This window comes from Sander lucioperca, chromosome 4 (assembly GCF_008315115.2).
Source record: "Sander lucioperca isolate FBNREF2018 chromosome 4, SLUC_FBN_1.2, whole genome shotgun sequence".
NCBI lineage: Eukaryota > Metazoa > Chordata > Actinopteri > Perciformes > Percidae > Sander > Sander lucioperca.
Window position 1 is genome coordinate 24,772,133 of NC_050176.1, and position 20,821 is coordinate 24,792,953.

At 40.7% G+C, this 20,821-nt stretch overlaps 2 long non-coding RNA genes across 2 annotated transcripts in view; one reads left to right on the forward strand and one right to left on the reverse strand.

Annotated features, from left to right (window-relative positions):
* Positions 1-14,361, forward strand: LOC118494982. The gene is made up of 3 exons (XR_004897214.1): positions 1-12; positions 4,809-4,811; positions 14,253-14,361. It is a non-coding gene; the product is annotated as an uncharacterized LOC118494982 (long non-coding RNA).
* The window catches only part of LOC116051154, a 27,417-nt gene continuing 15,924 nt past the window's right edge, over positions 9,329-20,821 (reverse strand). The window contains exons 2-3 of the long non-coding RNA XR_004105289.2: positions 17,439-17,443; positions 9,329-9,340 (exon numbers count right to left, since the gene is read on the reverse strand). This is a non-coding gene — a long non-coding RNA (uncharacterized LOC116051154). The remainder of the gene's footprint in view (positions 9,341-17,438; positions 17,444-20,821) is intronic.

Below are 20,821 nucleotides of genomic sequence, written 5' to 3' on the forward strand. Positions count from 1 at the left end.
CAAAGTCTACATGTGGGATCAGTCAGTGAAATAAACTCCCTTTCATTTGTGTTAGAACATAAAAGAAATAAATCAGAAAATATATAGAAAATCATGTTACAATAAATTTTGCCACTACAAGTTATAATTGACATCTGAAGCCAAAACAGACAGTCAAAGAGGCTTAATATTGGGATGGAATGTGCCCACAAAAGTAGTTCCCCAAACAACTTATCTGGCATTGCATGATGTGTATGCATACAAATATTTCCCAGGGACAGATTTGACAGTGACACTGCCTTCTCAGCTGCGCGCTCACAAGCTCCACACGGGCCGTGACAGAGGCTGGTAGCAGAGCAATCATGGCAAGCGAGAAGCAGCCAAAGCTAACTTTTGAGAGCGTTTTAAGCTTCGTGGCTTTTTGCTGGAGATGGCCTCATACATACACACAGCGGACTGCTGTGGACTTGTGTCAGATGCATGGACACGCAAGGATTTCCAGAAAAGAGGCTGCATGTGTCTACGACAATGCACGGACCGTCGTGGCTGCGCGACCGGTACAAGTCGATACAGACATTACATAGTATACACTACTAACACTGCATAACACCGATGACCTGCTGATGTGCATTCAACCCGCACCGGACTCGTTCATAATGAATCAGCCGTCACTCTGAGGAGAGAATCCAGTCTGCAGTGGAGTTCAGACACTTCACTGATAAACCAGAGATTGGCTTTATGGTCAAAGATAGTTTTTGTATAATTAATTTCAGTCTCTGCCAGAGACGGCTGCTTTTAAAAGTAACATAAAAGTAACGAGTAAAAAGTTACTTTCCATAGGGGTAACTAAGTAAAGTAACAGATTACTTTTTTAAGAAGTAACGAGTAACGAGCAAACACTACTTTTTAAAAGTAACTTCCCCAACACTGACTGACAAAGCAGAATGTTACAGCCTTGAGGAAGGCTGGGAAAAGAATACACGAGAAAAAAACATCTCTAAAATCTGCTCCTGCTATTCATATGCAAGTATAAATATTAATGCAACGGTGCTGCCAACAGGCTTTTAAAGACCCGTTACTGAAACGTGGCAGGGACTCCGCTGACACATTTTATAGTTGACTATGTGCTTTTTAAGTGATTTGGGCAGATGCTGACAGAACTTTGAACAAGGGAAATCTGTGTGGTTGTCCTCCGTCTTTAGTTGGTAATATGTTAACAATAAGTGACTGTATTGTGTGAGCACATTAGTGTAAGATTAGAGTGCTCCCACTCGCCACTCTCCCCTCTATTATATTACAGTCAAGCTTAAATTCAGCTGGTGTTTAGCTTATAGCATGAGGGATTTTAAGCCCTGCGTTTTGATCCATTTGTAAATTTTGTGTTGGGCAGTAACACATTACTGAGTAACACGTTATAGTGAATCTGTTTACCTTTTTCAGTAACATGGAGTGTGATATTCAGCACACACACACACTGGCTGAGTTGTACAGCATTGTATTAGTTGACACCCGTAGCACACACCGAAACACCGTACAGAAAGAAGTTGGTGTCAAGCAGTCGGAATGTGGAAAATGTCACAGAAATCTATTCTTTTCCTGAGTGTTGACACACCAAGGAAAGGACAATGGCGTGTACTGACATGTCAAGACAATAGCCCCATATGTAACCACTTTTTCAACATTTGAATGACAAACTTTCAATGTATAGCAGGTACTAAATAACAGAGATGGTCTGATACCATTTTTTGATTACGATATCTGAACTTGCGAATCGGCCGATACTGAATACTGATCCGATACCAGTGTGTCAACATGTATTAATTAATTCTTCTAGGCTAAATTACGTGCTATCAGATCGGTGCATAAACTCCAGTACTTGCCGATACCAGCATTTTAGGCAGTAGCAGAGGCTTTTCCGATACTGGTATCGGTATCGGAACATCTCCACTTAACAGTGCATCTAGTAGCCCTTAAATTGCCTCTTCGAGTCCTCCACTTGCCCCCCTTCCTCGCGTCTTGGTCCCTCCCACCGAGGAGGCACAGGAGAGACGAGAGAAAATCATAGGAGGAGAGAGTCAACGAGCAGATGTGTTTAAGAGGGATGAGACGTCCTTTCCTCTGAAGCGTCGCATAAATACGTAAGCTGTATGGGCGGAGTTAGCAACTCCTTCAGCTGCACGGCTTCTGGGAAGGCTGCTCTCTGTATCCTCGCCTATAGCTCCTCAATGATCCCTCTTCGCGCCACGGGGCAGAAATAAGAGCTTTGAGACGGCCTTCACGGAGGAGGGACAGAACCACTTTCGGTTCAGCCGAGGACCCGACACATCAAGCGTAGATCTGAGTGGCTCTGTGGCTGAGTTACATTGTTTATTTTTCAGACTTACCTTTGCTATTTGCTTTTTAATTATTAACTAATAATTGGATACATATTTCAGCAACAAAAAATGTGGTTAAACTGTTCACAACTTGTAGACAAATGCAACCAGTGACCACTGAGACATCTACAACAACTGTTTTAATCATGACACCTTCTGACCTGCAAATGACTAAATACCACGCTTACTGGGAAACTTCACCCTTAGATGGAAAACCAATCTTGGATGTTTCAGTCAGTTGAACACAAACAACTAATGCCAGATCTGAGGCAAACAAAGCTTTAATGTCATCAAATGGTGTTCTCTGGAGCACTTCAGTTGATAAAGACTTCAGATAAACAGTGGCTTCATTTCACGGTAGTAGATAAAAAACATATCACATCCCTGGAAATGTCACATTGCTAACTTGTTCCCTCTGTATGCTAACTCAAGAAAAATGACAGTTTACAGTGGAATGGAGATAATGTGCCATCAGTTTGATCAAAGACAATTCTCTGTTTTATTCATTGGGAAATCAGCAGCCAAAGCTGTCATCGTACACTAGAGTACTTTTTGTTTGCAGAGATTTGCACAATAGATGCGTGTGGAAAAATGTCTAGATACTGAATACTACCAGTTACTGCTGACACAAACAAGGGAGGGGTAAGAGAACGATAGCAGTATTGTCACTCCTTCCTCCCTGATATTGTCTCTATTGATAATAAAAGCATCTTCCTTCAGATCAGAAATTCTGGATAATCAAGTTTTTTGGGAGGAGAAAGTTGTTTTCAAACCTCTAAGAGAGTTTTCTGAGTTACTGCTAACCACTCGCCCAGGATCTGTAACAGGCCGCTGCTGTGGCAAAATCACACTGTCCGATATCAATGTTTGATCGTGGCATAGATTCGGGATGTGAAACTGTAATGAAAGAATCTTTGGTGTTTTACACACAATCTGCACTGACAGACAGTAGCAGGAACCCAATCTCTTCAGGCTGTTCTCATGAACCATTCGTACATATAGCTACGAAAAGTAAAGTAAGGCACTGTAATTCGTAAATGAATGAAATCCGGTGGATTTTCTGTCGGGAACGGAGCAATCCCGGAAGTGGAACGTCAAGGATATAGACTTAAGGAACACAAACTCTTTGAGCATTCTGTTCCTCCAACATCTCACTGGTCTTATACTATACCACCTCTACTTCACTCTGTCACTAAGCAGCGCTGGCTAATTATCGTGCTAAGACGGTAGGTGTCAAGCAGCACAGAGGATTTGGCATGGCTGCTTCCGCCTCACCTTCTCAGGCAGCTTGTGTAATTAACTGCTCTGATCTGCCTTTAATTTGGTTTACTCTGTCGTTTGCAGCAGGGCACTTTATTGTGACACTGTTTTATATATATCCAAGAGCAACTCCCTGTATCTATGCATACTATACTGGGTCCAGTTAGATTTTGAATCATTGCTGAAACTATTCCATAAGCCAAACATATGCTAAATCAGTAGTTCACTTTTTTGGGATATTTGGGAAATGTATTCTGACTTGGAACAACGTATTAACCAGTTTGCACTACTTCAATTTCCCCTCACATTACTGATTTTAATATGGTCTTTGATAGCAAAGCTCTGTGAGAGTGCACAGAGTAGAAAAGGTGGTAGAAAAGTGTTGGATTCATTTTCACAGGCAGTTGAAGAATCAGTCTTAATTATCTCAGGTTTTGGCCTTTGATCTGATTCCTCCCCACGTCTCCTGGAGCCTCAGGTGTCTTAACACATTGTAGTTAATGTATTTTTGTGTTTGAGTGTGTGCTGTTGGGCTTGTGTCTTTGTGAGGACCCAGAGTCCTCCCTATGATACAGTAAAATGTCCAGATGTAAATGTAATGCGTCCAGAAGCACTGCTGATGCAGTTGGCAAGAGAAACACATCAGCCCATGGGCATCAATTGTGTATGAATAATTCCCAGGTCAATGATGCAAGAACCAAATGGTTGTGTTTGATAAATAGATTGTTTATGCAAAAAAGGACACAATGTTTACATGCAGATGACATTGAAATGCATGGGATTAATGTATGAGGTTGTCTGGTCCCTGCTAAAACTCATAAATTGACTGTACGGAAGCGTGGCACATTTTGTTTTTTGAGCCAGAAGTGACACACAGTTAACACTGAATGAACTGGTTGAGCTTTTGTTTATCCATCTGCAGCAGTACCTTAAAGGTACCATAATTGTAAAAAGGGAGATTTCCATGTCTTCTGTGATTATTAAGCAGGTCAAAGTGCTGTATAAATACTGTAAAAGTATCAATATGCTCAATCCACAGAGAATGCACACAGCCCGTATTCAGAAACTGTGCCTTTAAAGGGCTGATTATTACATTACATTACATTACATGTCATTTAGCTGACGCTTTTATCCAAAGCGACTTACAATTAAGTGCGTTCAACCCTGAAGGTGCAAACTCCAGACAACAAGTAGTAAGTGCAAGTACATTAGCTTTAAATAGGTAATACTACAAAGAGCCATATGAAAGTTCAGCATCAAGAAATATATATACATTTTTTTTTTTCTCCTCTTTTCTTCTTCTTCTTCTTTATCTGAGGTGTAGTAGTCAGAAGAGATGTGTTTTTAGCCTTCAGCTGAAGATGTGTAGGTTTTCGGCCATCCTGATGTCAATAGGGAGCTCATTCCACCATTTGGGAGCCAGGACAGCAAACAGTCGGGATTTGGTTGAGTGATTAGTTCTCCCTCGCTGTGAGGGGGCAGCAAGCAGGTTGGCTGATGTAGAGCGGAGTGGGCGGGTTGGGGTATATGGTTTGACCATGTCCTGGATGTAAGCGGGTGCTGATCCGTTCGTGGCCTTGTACGTAAGTACTAGTGTCTTGAAGCGGATGCGGGCCGCAATTGGTAACCAGTGAAGAGAGCGGAGGAGCGGTGTAGTGTGAGAGAACTTGGGGAGGTTGAAGACAAGTTGAGCTGCTGAATTCTGAATGAGCTGCAGGGGTCGGATGGCACATGCAGGCAGGCCAATCAGGAGGGAGCATGCAGGCAGGCCAATCAGGAGGGAGTTGCAGTAGTCTAGACGTGAGCCTGAACCAGAACCTGAGCCGCCTTCTGCGTTAGAAGGGGACGTATCCTTCTGATGTTATGCAGCATGTATCTACACGATCGGGTGGTTGCATTGGCTGTACCTTAATTGGCTCTGGCCTTGGTCATTCCCCAAAATTTACATACAGACCACTGGTCTGAGACCAGCTGGTCTTCTGAAAGTAGGTCACGCTTTACACTTCTAGGGGAATTACAAAGAAGAAAGTTTGGAATTTTTTCAAGGATATGAAAATGAACCACGGTCGTAAGTGCAGTGCCCCAGGCTGTACAGGGAATGCTGACACTTTTCACATTTCATCGCGGGCTGCCACCGGTCGTGGTGCTCCAGGTAAGCGGTAGTTAGTGGTTCAGTTAACGGGTAACTGCAAGTGTGGCAGGCATGTTCCCTGATATTAATAAATTAAGTTATGTTTTCATTTATATTGCAACGTAAATAATACACTTAATAGCGGAGTGGCAATCGGGAGAGTCGGGACTTTTCCCAGTGGGCCGGTAGTGTTTCAAGGCTGCGAGGGCCGGTCTGATAATAATTATATGGGCAATGTGCTGCTGGAGCTGCTGCTGCTGCTGCTGCTGCTCTCTGTCTGTGTGCCTGTGGGCTTCACTCTCCACTAAATGGCCCCGCGCTGAGACACTCAACTAGCTACTGCGCGAGCTGTGATTCCTTGTCTGCAAGTGGAGGTTTTTTATGTCCCAAGGGTAACGTTACAACAACACTAGTTGTAATGAAAGTATCGAAAACATTGGTGTGTGTGTGTGTGTGTGTGTGCGCGACACACTGGAGGATGAAACTGTAACTAAACTGTGTATCTGGTGCTTTGTACAGTAACATTAGTTGATGAGTTTATGTGTTGGAGCAGAAATGAGTTTTGAAGCCAGCTGGGGATATTTTCTCGGGCCTTGGCAGCTCTAGCCATTCCTGCTCCGGCGGTGCTGCCTCTGTCTCTCCTACCTACACCGGCCCCGCACCCTGTCCCTTCTCCCCTTTCTACCTGCCTGCACACTGTGACAGTGTTGCCAACTTAGCGACTTTGTTGCTAGATCTAGCGACTTTTCAGACCCCCTTAGCGACTTTTTTTCACAAAAGCGACTAACGACAAATCTTTCTGTTTTCTGTAGAAAAAACTGCAACTTCCTGTAGAAAAGACCAACCAATGTTACATACCCTATTAGGAGACATTAAGGAACAGTGTGAAATACCGTATATAATCAATCATTCTATCACCCCTTTAAACGAACCGTCAGGACAACCATACTGTTTATAGGTAGAAGGTGCCTCTACAGTGCCATTACAGTCATTCCCCGGCTGCAAAGATGGTTCAGAGACGAGAGCATAAGACCAGGAAATGCTGACCAATCAGAGCAGACTGGGCTATTTCCTGGAGAGGCGTTTAAAGAGACAGGCACTAAAACAGAACATTTTAGACAAAGGGTGAATACAGGTATATTCAGACACAGTATATGAAAAATAATGTGTTTTTGAACATGAAAACATCTAAACATGTTCTAGTAGCAAACCAAAATACAATATAGTATAATAGTATAAACCTGAAAATGAGTATGATATGGGGCCTTTAACTTGAAACTAAACAAAACCCTATGTTCAGTTTAGCTATACGACCATAATTTGATGAATAATGATGTTAGGACATTGCTGCTTTTGAAGTCAGGATTAGACTGAACTAACCAAAGCACCTTTTGCCCTAGTAAGAAAGCTCTACTGCAACTGTGACTAAATTTTAGTTTGCTTTTGACTGAAGCCTGAGCTCATCTTGGCTTCACTCCAATCATCTTTAAACAATGTCTACGACTTTATAATGAAGCATGATGAAGCCTAAGTAATGAGGTGGCAGTGAAAGGCCTTTGTATAGCTTTTCCCAAGCCCTTTAACACAGATCCCTGACCTTTTTAACTAGCAGAATTAATTGGGCTGGGCTAACCTTTTGGAGGCTCGCTGTGAAATAAGACCTGCGTTCCCGGGTCGGCTCATTATACCACACTAGCTTTCGAGTATGAGTGCTCCTTTCCCCCTATAGTTTTGGGGACGCACAGCAGCTCAGATGGGGAATACATTTCAGGTCAGTCCAATTGAGCCCAATGCTCTAAACCTGGTCTTTTAGACTCTCTTGTCGAGGGGGTAAGCTACTGTTCACTCTCAGGGAGTGAGAACCAGTACTATAGTGCATTGAAATTGGTTTTATAGGACGCAGCCATGGGCGTAGTACATAATTCTGGACCCTGTATGTAGGCATTCTCAATGGGCCCCTCCCTGCGGTGCGTGGTCACGGAAGGCTTGTGTCAAGTGGACACGTCGACAGTTTTGTTGTCATTACTTAGAATTCCTCATGGGGGAGACAGAAACTAGGTACTATAGCTTTAACGGGTAGAGGAGTTAGAAGGGAATGAAATGTTAAGAACATTCAACCAGTATGCTAGAATGACAGTATGAAGTCACAACATCGACTGTAAAGCATTTGAGGTTTACAATTTCCAAAATTGTCTAACCTGTTTTGATCCTGAAATGTTGTGATAGAAACAATTAATTTCTATTACGAAATAAGAACAGACAGGTTTGTCGTTAACTGGCAGCTTTAGAGATCGCAGCAACCATTCTCAGTCCCAACTCAATGCACACCAGCATGCTAACAGTTCTGTGCTGGATGAAAAACATTTAGCGGTAGTATATATGGAGTTAGATTGAAAAATGTGGCATCTTGTTTATACATGTCTTTGATGAATTATGAAGCCACACAGGCCAATATAAAATATTACATGGTATTTAGCTGACGCTTTTATCCAAAGCAACTTACAGTTGCCACATATGTCAGAGGTCACACGCCTCTGGAGCAACTAGGGGTTAAGTGTCTTGCTCAGGGACACATTGGTTGATGTATCACAGTGGGACTCCAACCCAGATCTCCTACACCAAAGACATGTGACATATCCACTGAACCATCACCACCCCCTATACTATACTATATGAATAGTATAGTATGGTTTATGGATTTTTAGCCTGGATTTAGCTAGTTTTTTGCAACATGCTTTTCTGTTAGGGTGGGTGGTGAAGTGAGCACAAATCCCAGTAATTTTACCAAATGAGCACAGATAGTAGAACAATTCAACATGTAACAAAAGTGTTACTTGAGCCCTTCCATTTAAAACACTTTTTTTTGTATAAACCTGAAGGACAAACCTTGGAATGAAATCATTTTCAGTGAGTGTTTGGACTTTGCCAAGACTGTCCCTTGTCACCCATTCTGTTGATGATTTCTGAGGCTATGCTAATCCGCTGGGGAAAGAAATGATATATTTTCCCCTTCAGGTTGGAAACAAGTTACTCCCCCAAGTGAAAGAGTTTGAGTATCTCTGGGTTTTGTCCATGACTGAGATGAGATCGAGCAGATCAACAGGGAGACTGTGCGAGCATTGTACCAGACTGTCATGGTGAAGTGGGATGGAAGAATAATGGCCAAGCTCTACCTGATCTAAGTTCTAGCCCTCTCCTATGACCATGAGAGTTGGCTAGTAACCGAAAGAATCAGATCATGGGTAAAAGTGACCAAAATGGCTTTACTTTAACAGGGTGTCTGGGCTCATTCTCATTCTTAGGGCAGACCCAGAGCTTGCTGGAGGAATAAAAAGTCCCATCTGGCCTATGAAAGCTTCGGGATCCCCCAGGAGAAGCTAGAGGAAGTAGCTAGGGAGAACGGCATTTTGCATAGCTTGCTACCACCGCGACTCAGGCCTGGATTAGTGTCAGGAAATGGATGGAAAAATGTAAATTCAGCACACACACTAATTCATGTCAGTTAGGGAAACTAAAAAAAAAAATCTATTTATAATCAACACCTCTGCAATCTACTGCCTTGTTAGGATTGAAAGGTGGCTGTTAAGAGTTGGTACTTTTCACCCTTACAGAGAAGAGCAGTTTGCGGAAGCCAGATATCATATAGGCCACAATGTGAAGAACATGTAATACATTGTTCCTGCTGAAAAGCAATCAAACAATCCACAAAAACTGTCTGGCAAACAGCAGAGTTAGTTGGACTGGGATTAAGTTCCTGATGAAAACTTCAGCAAAAAAAAACAACAAAAAATTACGACACGAAGAGAAAATGTTGCTGTGTCCTTTCAACATGTCACGCAGAGGTAAGAGTACATTCTTCTGCTGTTGGTAGGAAAGAATAGGCACCTGTGTGTATGGCCTTGTCACCGAGTCTTGGCTATTCGCTAAGATTTTTACTGGTAAAAAATAAAATAATCTAAAACAGCTGGTATTAAACTACTATTAACATCTGAGTGAGATACTTGAGGGGTTCAACTTTGTTTACAAGTCTGAGTAACTATTGAGAAGCTTCAGTCTGACGTGACAGCCAGCTGGTGGCGGCCAGGATCGCTCGCTCACTGGCCGGCCAGTGATGCTCACAGACCCCGCTGTCAGCTGGAAGTCTCTCAATAGACTCGTGGACAAGTTTATTTCCTCAATAGTTTTGTTTAAATAACAAAACACAATTATCCATTATAAGATAAACAGCAACCTGTGGTTTCGGAGTTAAAAAGCTCCACAAGCGATTGTGGGCGTAACGTTAACGAGCTCGCTGGGCAGCCAGAGCAGGAGTCAGAGGAGTAGGAGAGCAACGTCTGAAAGGGCAGAGAGATAGGTCTCTCTTTAACATAGCCTATGTGTAAATAATAAATAATGGCATATGTTATTTAGAATTAAGGGGAGACACCAAAGCTTATAAGTTCCATTCATTAGCTTAAAACAGGGACAATAAATGTATTTAGATATAGGCTATCGCAATGATAATTCCCATCAGTTGTCTCTGGGCATGTAGGCTACATAAAAAAAATATATTTCCACATAACACTAATGTACACCTGTAGGACAGACCAGTGTTCAGAAAGGCATGATCAGACCTGAATGACAACAGGACTGTTAAAACTGGAGGACTGTTCATGTAAATAAAAAAGTTTGAGCAGATTTTGGCAAGCAATGTTTTATACAACCCTCGTTAAATAAAAGTATGTTAAAGAGAGACGTATCTCTTGGCCCTGTCAGACGCTGCTCTCCCTCGCCTCTGGCTGTGTGTGTGTGTGTGTGTGTGTGTGTGTGTGTGTGTGTGTGTGTGTGTGTGTGTGTGTCAGCCAACCAACTCGTTAACGTTATGCCCGCAATCGCTTGTGGAGCTTTTGCGAAAGACAGATAACCACAGGTTGCTGTTTATCTTATAATGGATAATTGTGTTTTGTTATTTAATCAAAACGATTGAGGAAATAAACGTGTCCACGAGTCTATTGAGAGACTTCCAGCTGTGATCCCGGCCCCCAGCTGGCTGTCACGTCAGACTGGAGCTTCTTAAGTCCAACAACATCGGAGCAAATGTGCAATTAGCCATAAAATGTTGTCAAACTGCCCATATTGGAACTCTGCACAGTTGATTTCTCGCATAAAAAAGTCTCAAAAGTTAATTTAGTGATGAAATAGCAGACGAAAATTATAAAAAGCAAACTACCGATCTAGATTCTAGAATCGATTGCTTTTCCTTAGGTTCCCAGATGTTAACACTGAATTTTAAACATTACATTTTGCATCTGAATTTGTTATATTGAATTCTTTTATGTTGAATTTTGGATTCTGAATTTATGAACTTCAAAAAATAAAGGTGAGAATTAGTTGTTGAAAATTAAGAAAAGAGTAAAATTCAGAGGCAGAACATTCAGATACATAATTTCAATGCATAAATATTCATTGCTTTCAAAATCCGATGAAACAGATTTACTTCCATACATCACAAACTGAATTCTGTTTTTGACCTGGTTCCTCAGATAACAGAAGATCACACAGCAGTTAGGTCAGGTAAACACAGGTATACAAAGGATATATAACAGAGGTTGATAAATGTTGTTTGACGCCGTGGAGTATTCTCTGAATCACCCCACACCCATTCCACAGAGTAGTGCACGTAGGTTATGTTGTCTGCACTGATCAATTCCACTGAGAGCACGCAAACCCAAACAAGGGGCATCTGCTTTGTCTAGTGGCCAAGCATGTTGGCGCTGGACTGGAGCTTGGCAGGGGATTTTATAAGAATACAGCATAAAAGATCAGATTAGAAATATTGGAAATATTGGATGTTGTTTTTATTTTCAACAAATTGTTTATCCAATTACAATACACATTTTCTACGGGATCTTAAACGTACAATATGTAACTTTCTGCCACTAGGGGTCTCTCAACCAAAACAATGGATTGTAAACACAGACGTTTGATGACGTTGGGAAGTTGCGTGGAATTATGGGAGTTGTAGTTTTTATTGTTTTATTGTTAACACATCGCTGGTTAGAATGCGTCTGTTCACAGGCGAGCATTCAAGTTTATTCACGTTACATTTAGTAACATTTATTCATGTCATTCTAAGAAAATAGCTGCATTGTCCCCAACATAATTACGTTTTTATTGATTTGATCTGTATTGGTAGCTAGCTGACCAGTTAGCTACTGAGCCAGCAAGCTAACAATAGCCAGCAGTGCAGCAGCAGAACATCTCCAAGCTGCCCAGAACAATCTCCCCCTTCACGTTTCTGTAATCTTAACTATTCGTTTTGGTGCTTAACCCACCTTTTGTTGGGTTAATTTAGCTAACTGTAAAGACAGCTAAACGCGAAGGGGGGAGAAATTCGGCAGGGAGGAGATTTTTGGCACGAACACTGGTAGCGCTAACGGAGATGCAGCTAACGTTGTGGATGGCTGCTGTTGTGACTGGATGCCTGGCTATCGATACCTGGTTAAAATCCCGTTTCTGGTGAGCAGATGAATGAACTTGGCTTTCAGTCTGGGGTTTATCTCGGATAAATGTGTTCAAAACTTATTCCACCAACTCTGCTCCGGTCACATCTACACGTCTGCTTCCTCTTTCTCTATCTCTCTTCTGCCCACTTTACACACACACACACACACACACACACACACACACACACACACTGAGCTCTCTTAAAGGAGCAGCAGCACCATTTTACAGCAAATGCCTTATCGTGCTGATGTGACCGAGCCCGACCCGGACCCGACCATAATTTCTAAATATCTGTCCGAACCCAGCCCGGCCCGTTGGGTACTGTCGGGACCCGTCGGGACCCATTCGGGCTCGGTTCAGGTGTCCATGCCTTAATGAGCATGTTGAACGATGATGTAACCCTATACTGTTATCCACCAAGCATTAGCATTAACGTTAGCTACTTGTCAACCAGCACATTGTAGTAACGTTAAGCTTGATCGATATTGATATGTATCAATAAATAAGTCTCTGCTGTATTACTGTGTTGCAAATTGACACGTAATTAATCACAAAATGATGCCTTGTGGCAGAAAAAGCAGTGTTACGGTTATAAGTATTTTTTACTGTGACATTGTATGATTTACAATTACTCTCGAATGTATCATCTGGGTGGCGTGTTTTGACGGGAGTTACGAGTAACTAGATGGTGAAAGGTTATATGACGCCACTAAATGAAGCGTGACGTGTCTGAAAATAAAATAACAGATTTCTCTGGGTTTACCATTTGGTGGAAACATTTGGGATAGTGTAACTACACAACTCAAAAAAATATATAACATAGGTATGGTTGTTTTTAGACATTTTAGTGCAGAAATGTTACATATTGTACCTTTAAGGCAAAAATGTGGATAGTCATCATGGAAACACTAATTGGTCATGTGACAAGGACGGCGGAGATTTTTTTTCACAAAAACGCTAAAGAAATAGAGTGCAATACACTTATAATAAACTTGCCTCAAACTTCAACAAAAAAACCTTGCTGTACCAAGTTTTCAGACAATAAGAAAACAGAACAGAATTAAAGTGCAACACAATTTATTTCTGACAGCAACAAGTGCTCTACAGTGAGTTCAATATGTTTCTTGTTATGGTTTGGACATTTCTGTTACCTGTTTGTACATTTCTGTTGCCTTGTTTGTAGATTTTTGTATGTATATTTCTGTTGTGTATATTTCTGTTTAGTTATCGCCATGTTTTTTCTGTAGGTTTCTGTTCCCTGTCTGGTAAATGTATCCTGTGTTGTGTAGTGTTGTCTGTATATATTTTGTTGTGTATTTTTCTGTTCCTGGTTGTGCGTTCCCTGTTAGTTCTGTTTCCTGTTTTATTTTGATAGTCAGTCCAGCTATACTTTGTGTTTTCCCGCCTTGGTTGATTGTCTTGCCCCGCCCTGATGTGTTTCACCTGTTGTCTCACCTGTTCCTGGTTTGCTCGTCTCTAGTTTATTTAGCCTCTGTGTTTCCCTTTGTGTCTTGTCAGATTGTTTTGTATCATCTTGCGTCAGTTTGTATGTGTCTGCATCAGTCAGTTTCCGTGTCTCCTGTTTCTCCCTGCCTGGTTTTGGATATCCTTGGTTTTCTTCCTTGTATTGGTTTTTGCCTGCAGCTCACAGGACTTCCTGGGTTTGTTTTTGCTTTTGTTTGAGAAAATAAATCGTTGTGTTTCAACGCTTCTCCTTCCTACCTGTCTCTCCCTGCATTTTGGGTCCTCCACCTCCCTGAACTGTCACAGTTTCTACTTCTAAACTGGCCTCAAAATTTCAACACAGTACACAGTTGCCATACAATGTGTGTATAAAGTATATATCCATTTACCAAATGGAAAGGCCGTGATTGGTAGAACAGTCAGCAAAGTGACAGCACTCTGATCCAATGGAAAATCTAATCTGTCAGCACTCTAGCACAGTGGATTGGGGGGGGCAATCATATTTCAGGGGGGGCGGGTGCCACCCCGGGCCCCCCCTTAGACCCACCCCTGCTTAGTTGTGTGAATGCTGATTCAGCAACTTTCTTTGGTCGCCTCTAACTTCTGCACACGTTCAGCTACAAAAACCATTCAAATATCAAAATGTTCAGCGCTTTAAGCACATGATGGGACGTCACTTCGTCAAGAATGTTTCTTATTTATATCTTTTTTTCAGTTTTTATTTTACATTGTCAGTGGAGCAATTTTCAAATCCTCTTCAGGCTCTTCCTTTTTAAAATGCTGTTAAAGGAACACGCCGACTTATTGGGAATTTGGCTTATTCACCGTAACCCCCAGAGTTAGACAAGTCCATACATACCCTTCTCATCTCAGTGCGTTCTGTAACTCTGTCTGACGGCTCCAGAGGCAGCAGCCCATCACAGTACATGCAGGTGAATGGTTCCAGTAATCCTACTGCTCCCAATAAGTGACAAAATAACACCAACATGTTCCTATTTACATGTTGTGATTTGTAGAGTCACAGCGTGTACAAAAAACAACGTAACATGACACACAGCCATCTTCTAACCGTAAACAAACCGGGAACTATATTCTCAGACAGGTTTGCTGTAAAGCAAATCATTCCGCCCAAGTACTATATTCTTCCGCCTGAGAATATAGTTCCCGGGAAGGGTATGTATGGACTTGTCTAACTCTTGGGGTTACGGTGAATAAGCTAAATTCCCAATAAGTCGGCGTGTTCCTTTAAGATAATTATATAATCAATGAATGGACAGAAACACTGGAATTATCTCAAAACCTGTTTACTTGCAAGTAGACTCATTCTAGTACTTAAAGCAAAGTACAAAATATGATTGTCGAAGCCTCTGTTACAACAGCTTTTGTAATACAATGTGGAATGTGATACAAAGTCTCTAGTTATAATAAAGAGTTGATGTCTTTCTTTCTCTCAGTCAGGGAGCACCTGTTCTTTCCTCAGCATCACACCGTGCTCAGACAAGGACAGTTGATGGCTCCATGGTATCTTGTTTAGAGTACAATCAGTATAATATGGTATTCTTATGCAAACTGTTTTAATAATAAGACGTAGAAATATAAATCATAATTTTTCTAACATTCCCTCCTGAATAAACGTTTGCATCTTCAATAATACTATATTAAATGATTAAACATTTTGTATATTCAATAAGTATATAAAAATATATAAAATATATATAAATATTAAATGAGTATATGAATATGTGTATAACATTGTGTATTTCTGCAATTTTCATTTCATTACTCATTACTCAGTACATTACTCTTCTTTTGATTTTCATAATGTACATCATTAAGCATTGAGGTCAATATGAAACATTTTTAATTAGATGTTGATCTCAATCATTGTCAGTTGTTTGTGAATCTGCAAGACATGAACAGATGAAACAAACTGCAAACAGTTTCTGTTGTTTAGGGTCAAATTTAACCCATGTAAAAAATAGAAATTTCATTTGTGGTCACACGAGCGTAACCTTATCTTAAAAGTAAAAATAAGTACTTCTAATTAGCTTCTCCTAATAGTGTATGTGTATTTTCAGAATGTGATTCTGTAGGTGGACTACTTCCCTTCACAATGCGTCAGATGTGTCAGATCACGCCGGTCTCTCGCTCCCCCCCTAACTCTATAAAATCCATACAAATGTGCTGAAAAGGAAACGCTGGTTTTGGAAATTGTTCTCTTTTACACCTCAGATTACCTTGAGGGTGGTGTTTTTGCACAAATAGTGCAAGTCAAACAAAACATGTTTAGCATAGTTTGAAAATCCATATGCTGTGAACACTTTATTTATTAAAACACCTTATGTATTATTGCTATCATCCCTCCTGTTGAGACATGACAGGGCTCATGACTCAATAACGCAGCATATATAATCTGTTTAGTGGTTTAGCCATTAACACTCTGTCCTGTGTTACACAGCAAAACCTGTATAAAAGCAACAAAACGTTCAATAAATCGTTTTTAAAGGGAAAACAAAATCACCAAAATAAAATGTTCTCAACATCTACTTAACAGTTTAAATAATTTGTCATATAGTAATTCACAATACAAACAAAGTCTATAGTGCAGCTTTACTGAAAAACTCACTAGAGTCTAAATGAACTGCTCATAGAATGGAATCTCATATCAACCTGAATTAGTTTCAATATTGTCTCAACCAATAAACTCAGATGAATTAAACAAAAACATGTTTATTTTATTTTTATCTTTGGTTTGCAACACAAAGTAATACTAATTGATGTCTGGTATTTCTAAAAATACACTGAACAAACCTAAGCACTGAGTGTTGTAGTCTATTTATCCAATTTGTTACCTGATATGGGAACATATCACATTATATCATTTATGACAAAAATGTACCTCAGTGTATTAAAATCATTGCTGAGCCTAAACTGCACATGCACAACTCATGTTTTTCTCTTATCTCTGTGTGTGTGTGTGTGTGTGTGTGTGTGTGTGTGTGTGTGTGTGTGTATTCTCTGGGAAGCCCCTCCCTTGGCCGTTCTCTGAGCCTCTGAAAGAAAGGAGGAGTTCTCCTTTTTGCATTTAAACACACTGCTTTTCTACGTCTGATCTATGACATCATTGATATTCCATAAAAAATATTACCTAAGTATGAAAAGTATCATAAAAATATGTACTTAAGGTATTAAAAAGCAATATAGAATAGGCCTCACATTTTTTAAACTGGAAATGATCAAAGCAGTTTTGTCAATCAACTAAGTGATTATCTATATGTATATATGTCTATTTGTTGGACAGTTTGATAATAATAGAACATATTTCATTAACATATGTTTTGTGTACAAAATCCTAATTTGTCGTAACCAAAATATGTCAGATTACAATAATATCTGAGAGCATTTGACAAACTTCTGCTACTGACTCCTTTGCCTTTGAAATCAAAAATCAACTGTTTGTCTATCACCTATATAAGATAAGAAAGATTTTTATTGAGCCCAGACTGGGGAAATTCCCTAGTTACAGCAGCTCAAAATTTCAAACACAAAAATATATTTTGACTTTGTCAGCTTTATTTTTACAACTTCTAATCAACATTTTAAATTTTTAGCACTTTACTTTTGTATTTTCACAATCTTCATCAGCTTTTGGCATTTGGAAAAAAGCATATTTTACTCCATTAATAGGAAAACCATAATTTAAATATAGCTCAGAATGTGAAGCCGCTATCTGTATACTCTACAGTAACTCAGTCTTCTCAAACTCCTCCTCTCTAGGTGGGCCTGGAGTGTAACCTGAGCCAGTAGCTCGTGGACTGTCGTCCTGTGTGCTTGGCTGTCTCTCTAATGCTCTTTTTATCTCCTCTAAGCTTTCTGCTCTCTTTTTCTTCCTGTCACTTTCACCACACTCTTTTTCCTATATCTTTCACCAAGCTTAGTACATTTTTGTACACTTAACTTTCCCTTAAAGTCATGCTTTTTTTCCTATTTTCTCAAAAAACTTTCTTTTTCCTTTCTGCAACATACACTTTCCATCTCCTGTCAACTCTCCTGACTGTCTTTTGCAACAATTGTTACCCCTTTAATATACAAAGTATATTATATCTTTATAGTTAAAAATAATATTATATTCTCTCTTATCATTTATAAGATTTATCTTTAACTTATACTATATATATTTACCTCTTTTTTTAAATTTTTTATTTTTTCCTACAGAGTCTTACCCTGTCTCTCAGGAGTAGCGAGCTCCCTTTTCTCTTTTAACATGCTGCACGGAGTTAGTATTTTACCGCAGTCTTCTCACATAGGCTTTGAACTAGTGTCATAAGACCATAGATATTTTTATTACTTTTACCAGACAGACTACTCGTTTGTGCTTCTTTTCTCTGATTGTCTTGTCACTAGGTAAACCCTATAATAGATAAATAATGTAAGTTGTGCGTTGCCTATAATGTTCACCTATATATGATATATCCCAGTGAAATCAAAGTCATCACTGTTTAGTCTTTCTGGTCAAGGAAATAAAATTGATCTCACCTAGATTTCTTCAGTGGTCCTGTCTGCTGTTCAAAAATGATCCCGTCGCGTCACGTGACCAGCACCCGCAATGGTCACAGAAGACTAAGGCTCTCGTACCCACCTCCGCATTTCATTGAATAACCAGGTCTATTCCTTTTTCTACGACGCCAAATCATTTTATCTGCTATCACAGTCACTCAGTGAATTGCCTGCAAGTGCGAGAAAACAGGTCCCGTTGTCGTTTAAGGAAACAAAATCTGCAAACATGGCGGCGGCTAGCAGAGCGGTGGCTAATATAGCGTCTAATGCTAGCACATTCCCAAACATGGAGGACTTGATCGCTCAGGTCTTGGAAAAGCAACAAAGTGTGCTTGAAATGAGACGAAGGGAACTGCAGTGTGTGATCTGATGCAACCTGACTGTGGTGCATTCATGACCCAGCGGCATCTGGAGCTTGAAGGAGCACAACACGAGATACATTCCAGGGGCCCCCCAGACCTGCTCATCCACCCAACCACCCTGAGAGTGACCCACGGAGAGAGAGAGAGAGAGAGAGAGAGAGAGAGAGAGAGAGAGAGAGAGAGAGAGAGAGAGAGAGAGAGAGAGAGAGTTAGCCTTCACTGCAACCGCAGATGCGAACGTTTTCTGTGGAGGATGACGCAACATCAACACAGGCCGCTCCGCCGCGGGACCTGTTGCCGACAACGGTGCCGGAGGACGACGGGGGGACCTCGCATCTGGGGCTGGAGCCGGTGGTGGGGCCAAGGCTGGCAGACCTGGCGGCTGTGGACTAGCTGTGTCTGGGCTACCGTGCTGAAGTTTTTGGAGCCAAGCTTTAAAGGAACATTTAACCAGACTGTAAGAACATGATTAATGCTGGCTATTCAATTTATAGTCTATGTTTTGTTAACACTTAACCAGACTGGAAGAACATGGTTAATGCTGAGGTCACTGTAAGTTTTGGAGCCAAGCTTTAAAGGAACAGGTAACCAGACTGAAAAAACATGATAAATGCTGACTGTCCAGTTTATAATCTATGTTTATTACTCAAACCAGGTTGGTGTGCTTTTCATGTATCTTATTTCAGAATTTGATAGCTGGTTGAGACCTAGTTCTAGGGTTTTTGTAACACCGTTCATGTTTAGCATAAGAAGTTCACTAGACCTGTTTCAATGTACCTGTGACTTTAAACAGGAGGGGTAATTGTGGGCTGGAGTTTACGCGAGCTGCGATTGATGTGGCCACGTATCTTGCAGATAGGGGATGGGGTCTGTGGTCTCAGAGGGTTAGGGGATTTCTTTTATTTTTTATGTTTTTACCACACTTTGCGCACAGCTAACAGTTCAACCTTTGCTACAAATGTATCAGTGAATTCCGGTAGGGTACTCGAGACATGTATGCGTGTGAATTTTGAAGATGGCTGAGCTTTCAATCCTTTCAGTTAACATCAGGGGGCTAAACGGGCCAATCAAACGAGCTAAATTCCTGGACTATTTAAGAAGGAAGAACATAGATGTGGCGCTTATACAAGAGTCACATTTATGTAAAAGAAATGTAAATCGTCTACACAATAAATACTTAAAGGTTGCTGCTTCATCTAGTGACAACACCAAAACCAAGGGCTCCACCGTAGACAAAAGCAGTAAAGACTTATCAGGCAGGATATCTTATGTATGTACCACGATAAGGAGTAGGAAAATAGCCTTTGTTTCAGTATATGCACCGTCTATATATGATGAAAGTTTTTTCCTGCACCTAACCAATGAATTGCTTTCTCTCAATGAATATTCACTAATTATAGGGGGAGACATGAATGCAGTACTAGATTTAAATCAGGATAGATCAGGGGTCAATTACACAAAAGCCCAAAAACATATATCGGACATGTTTAAAGCAGTTGTGGAAATCCCACCATCTTACAGATATATGGAGGATGCACAACCGTACTAGCAAAGATTACACCTTCTTTTCCACACGTCACCTCACCCACTCCCGCATTGAATATATTTTGTGCTCCAGTGAGCTCAAGGCAATGTTCCACACGATAGCAATAGAACCAGCCATTCTGTCTGATCACAATGCGCTGATAACCACATTCCATTGTGATGTGTTAGGAGAAAGATCTAGGAGTTTATATCAATCAATACCAACTCAGTTTCTGACCCCGCATTTATCTGGCAGGCAACTAAAGGATTTATTAGAGATTTCACATCTTCCTTTACGGTCAACTTGAAGAGGAAAAGAGAGGCTTGTGGAAAAGGATTGTGGAGTTGGAAGAACGCTGTAAATCTTTAGAGCAATCTCTTAAGACTTTTTTTTCTAAATCTACACATACTCTTCTAGTCACAAGTCGAACAGAGCTGAATGATCTGCTAAGAAGGAGAGCTGAGTTCATAATGCACAGTGAGGCAAAATTGTTATTTTAATGGCTGTAAACCGAGCAAATTGCTTGCTCTGAAATTAAAACAAAGCGAATCCAGAGCTACTATCAACAGCATCCGCACAGATCGAGGTATCTCAACAAATCCTAAGGATATCAGCGCCACTTTTCAACCCTTCTATTCAAAGTTGTATGAGTCCTCCTGCGACTCAGATCCGACACAGTGCC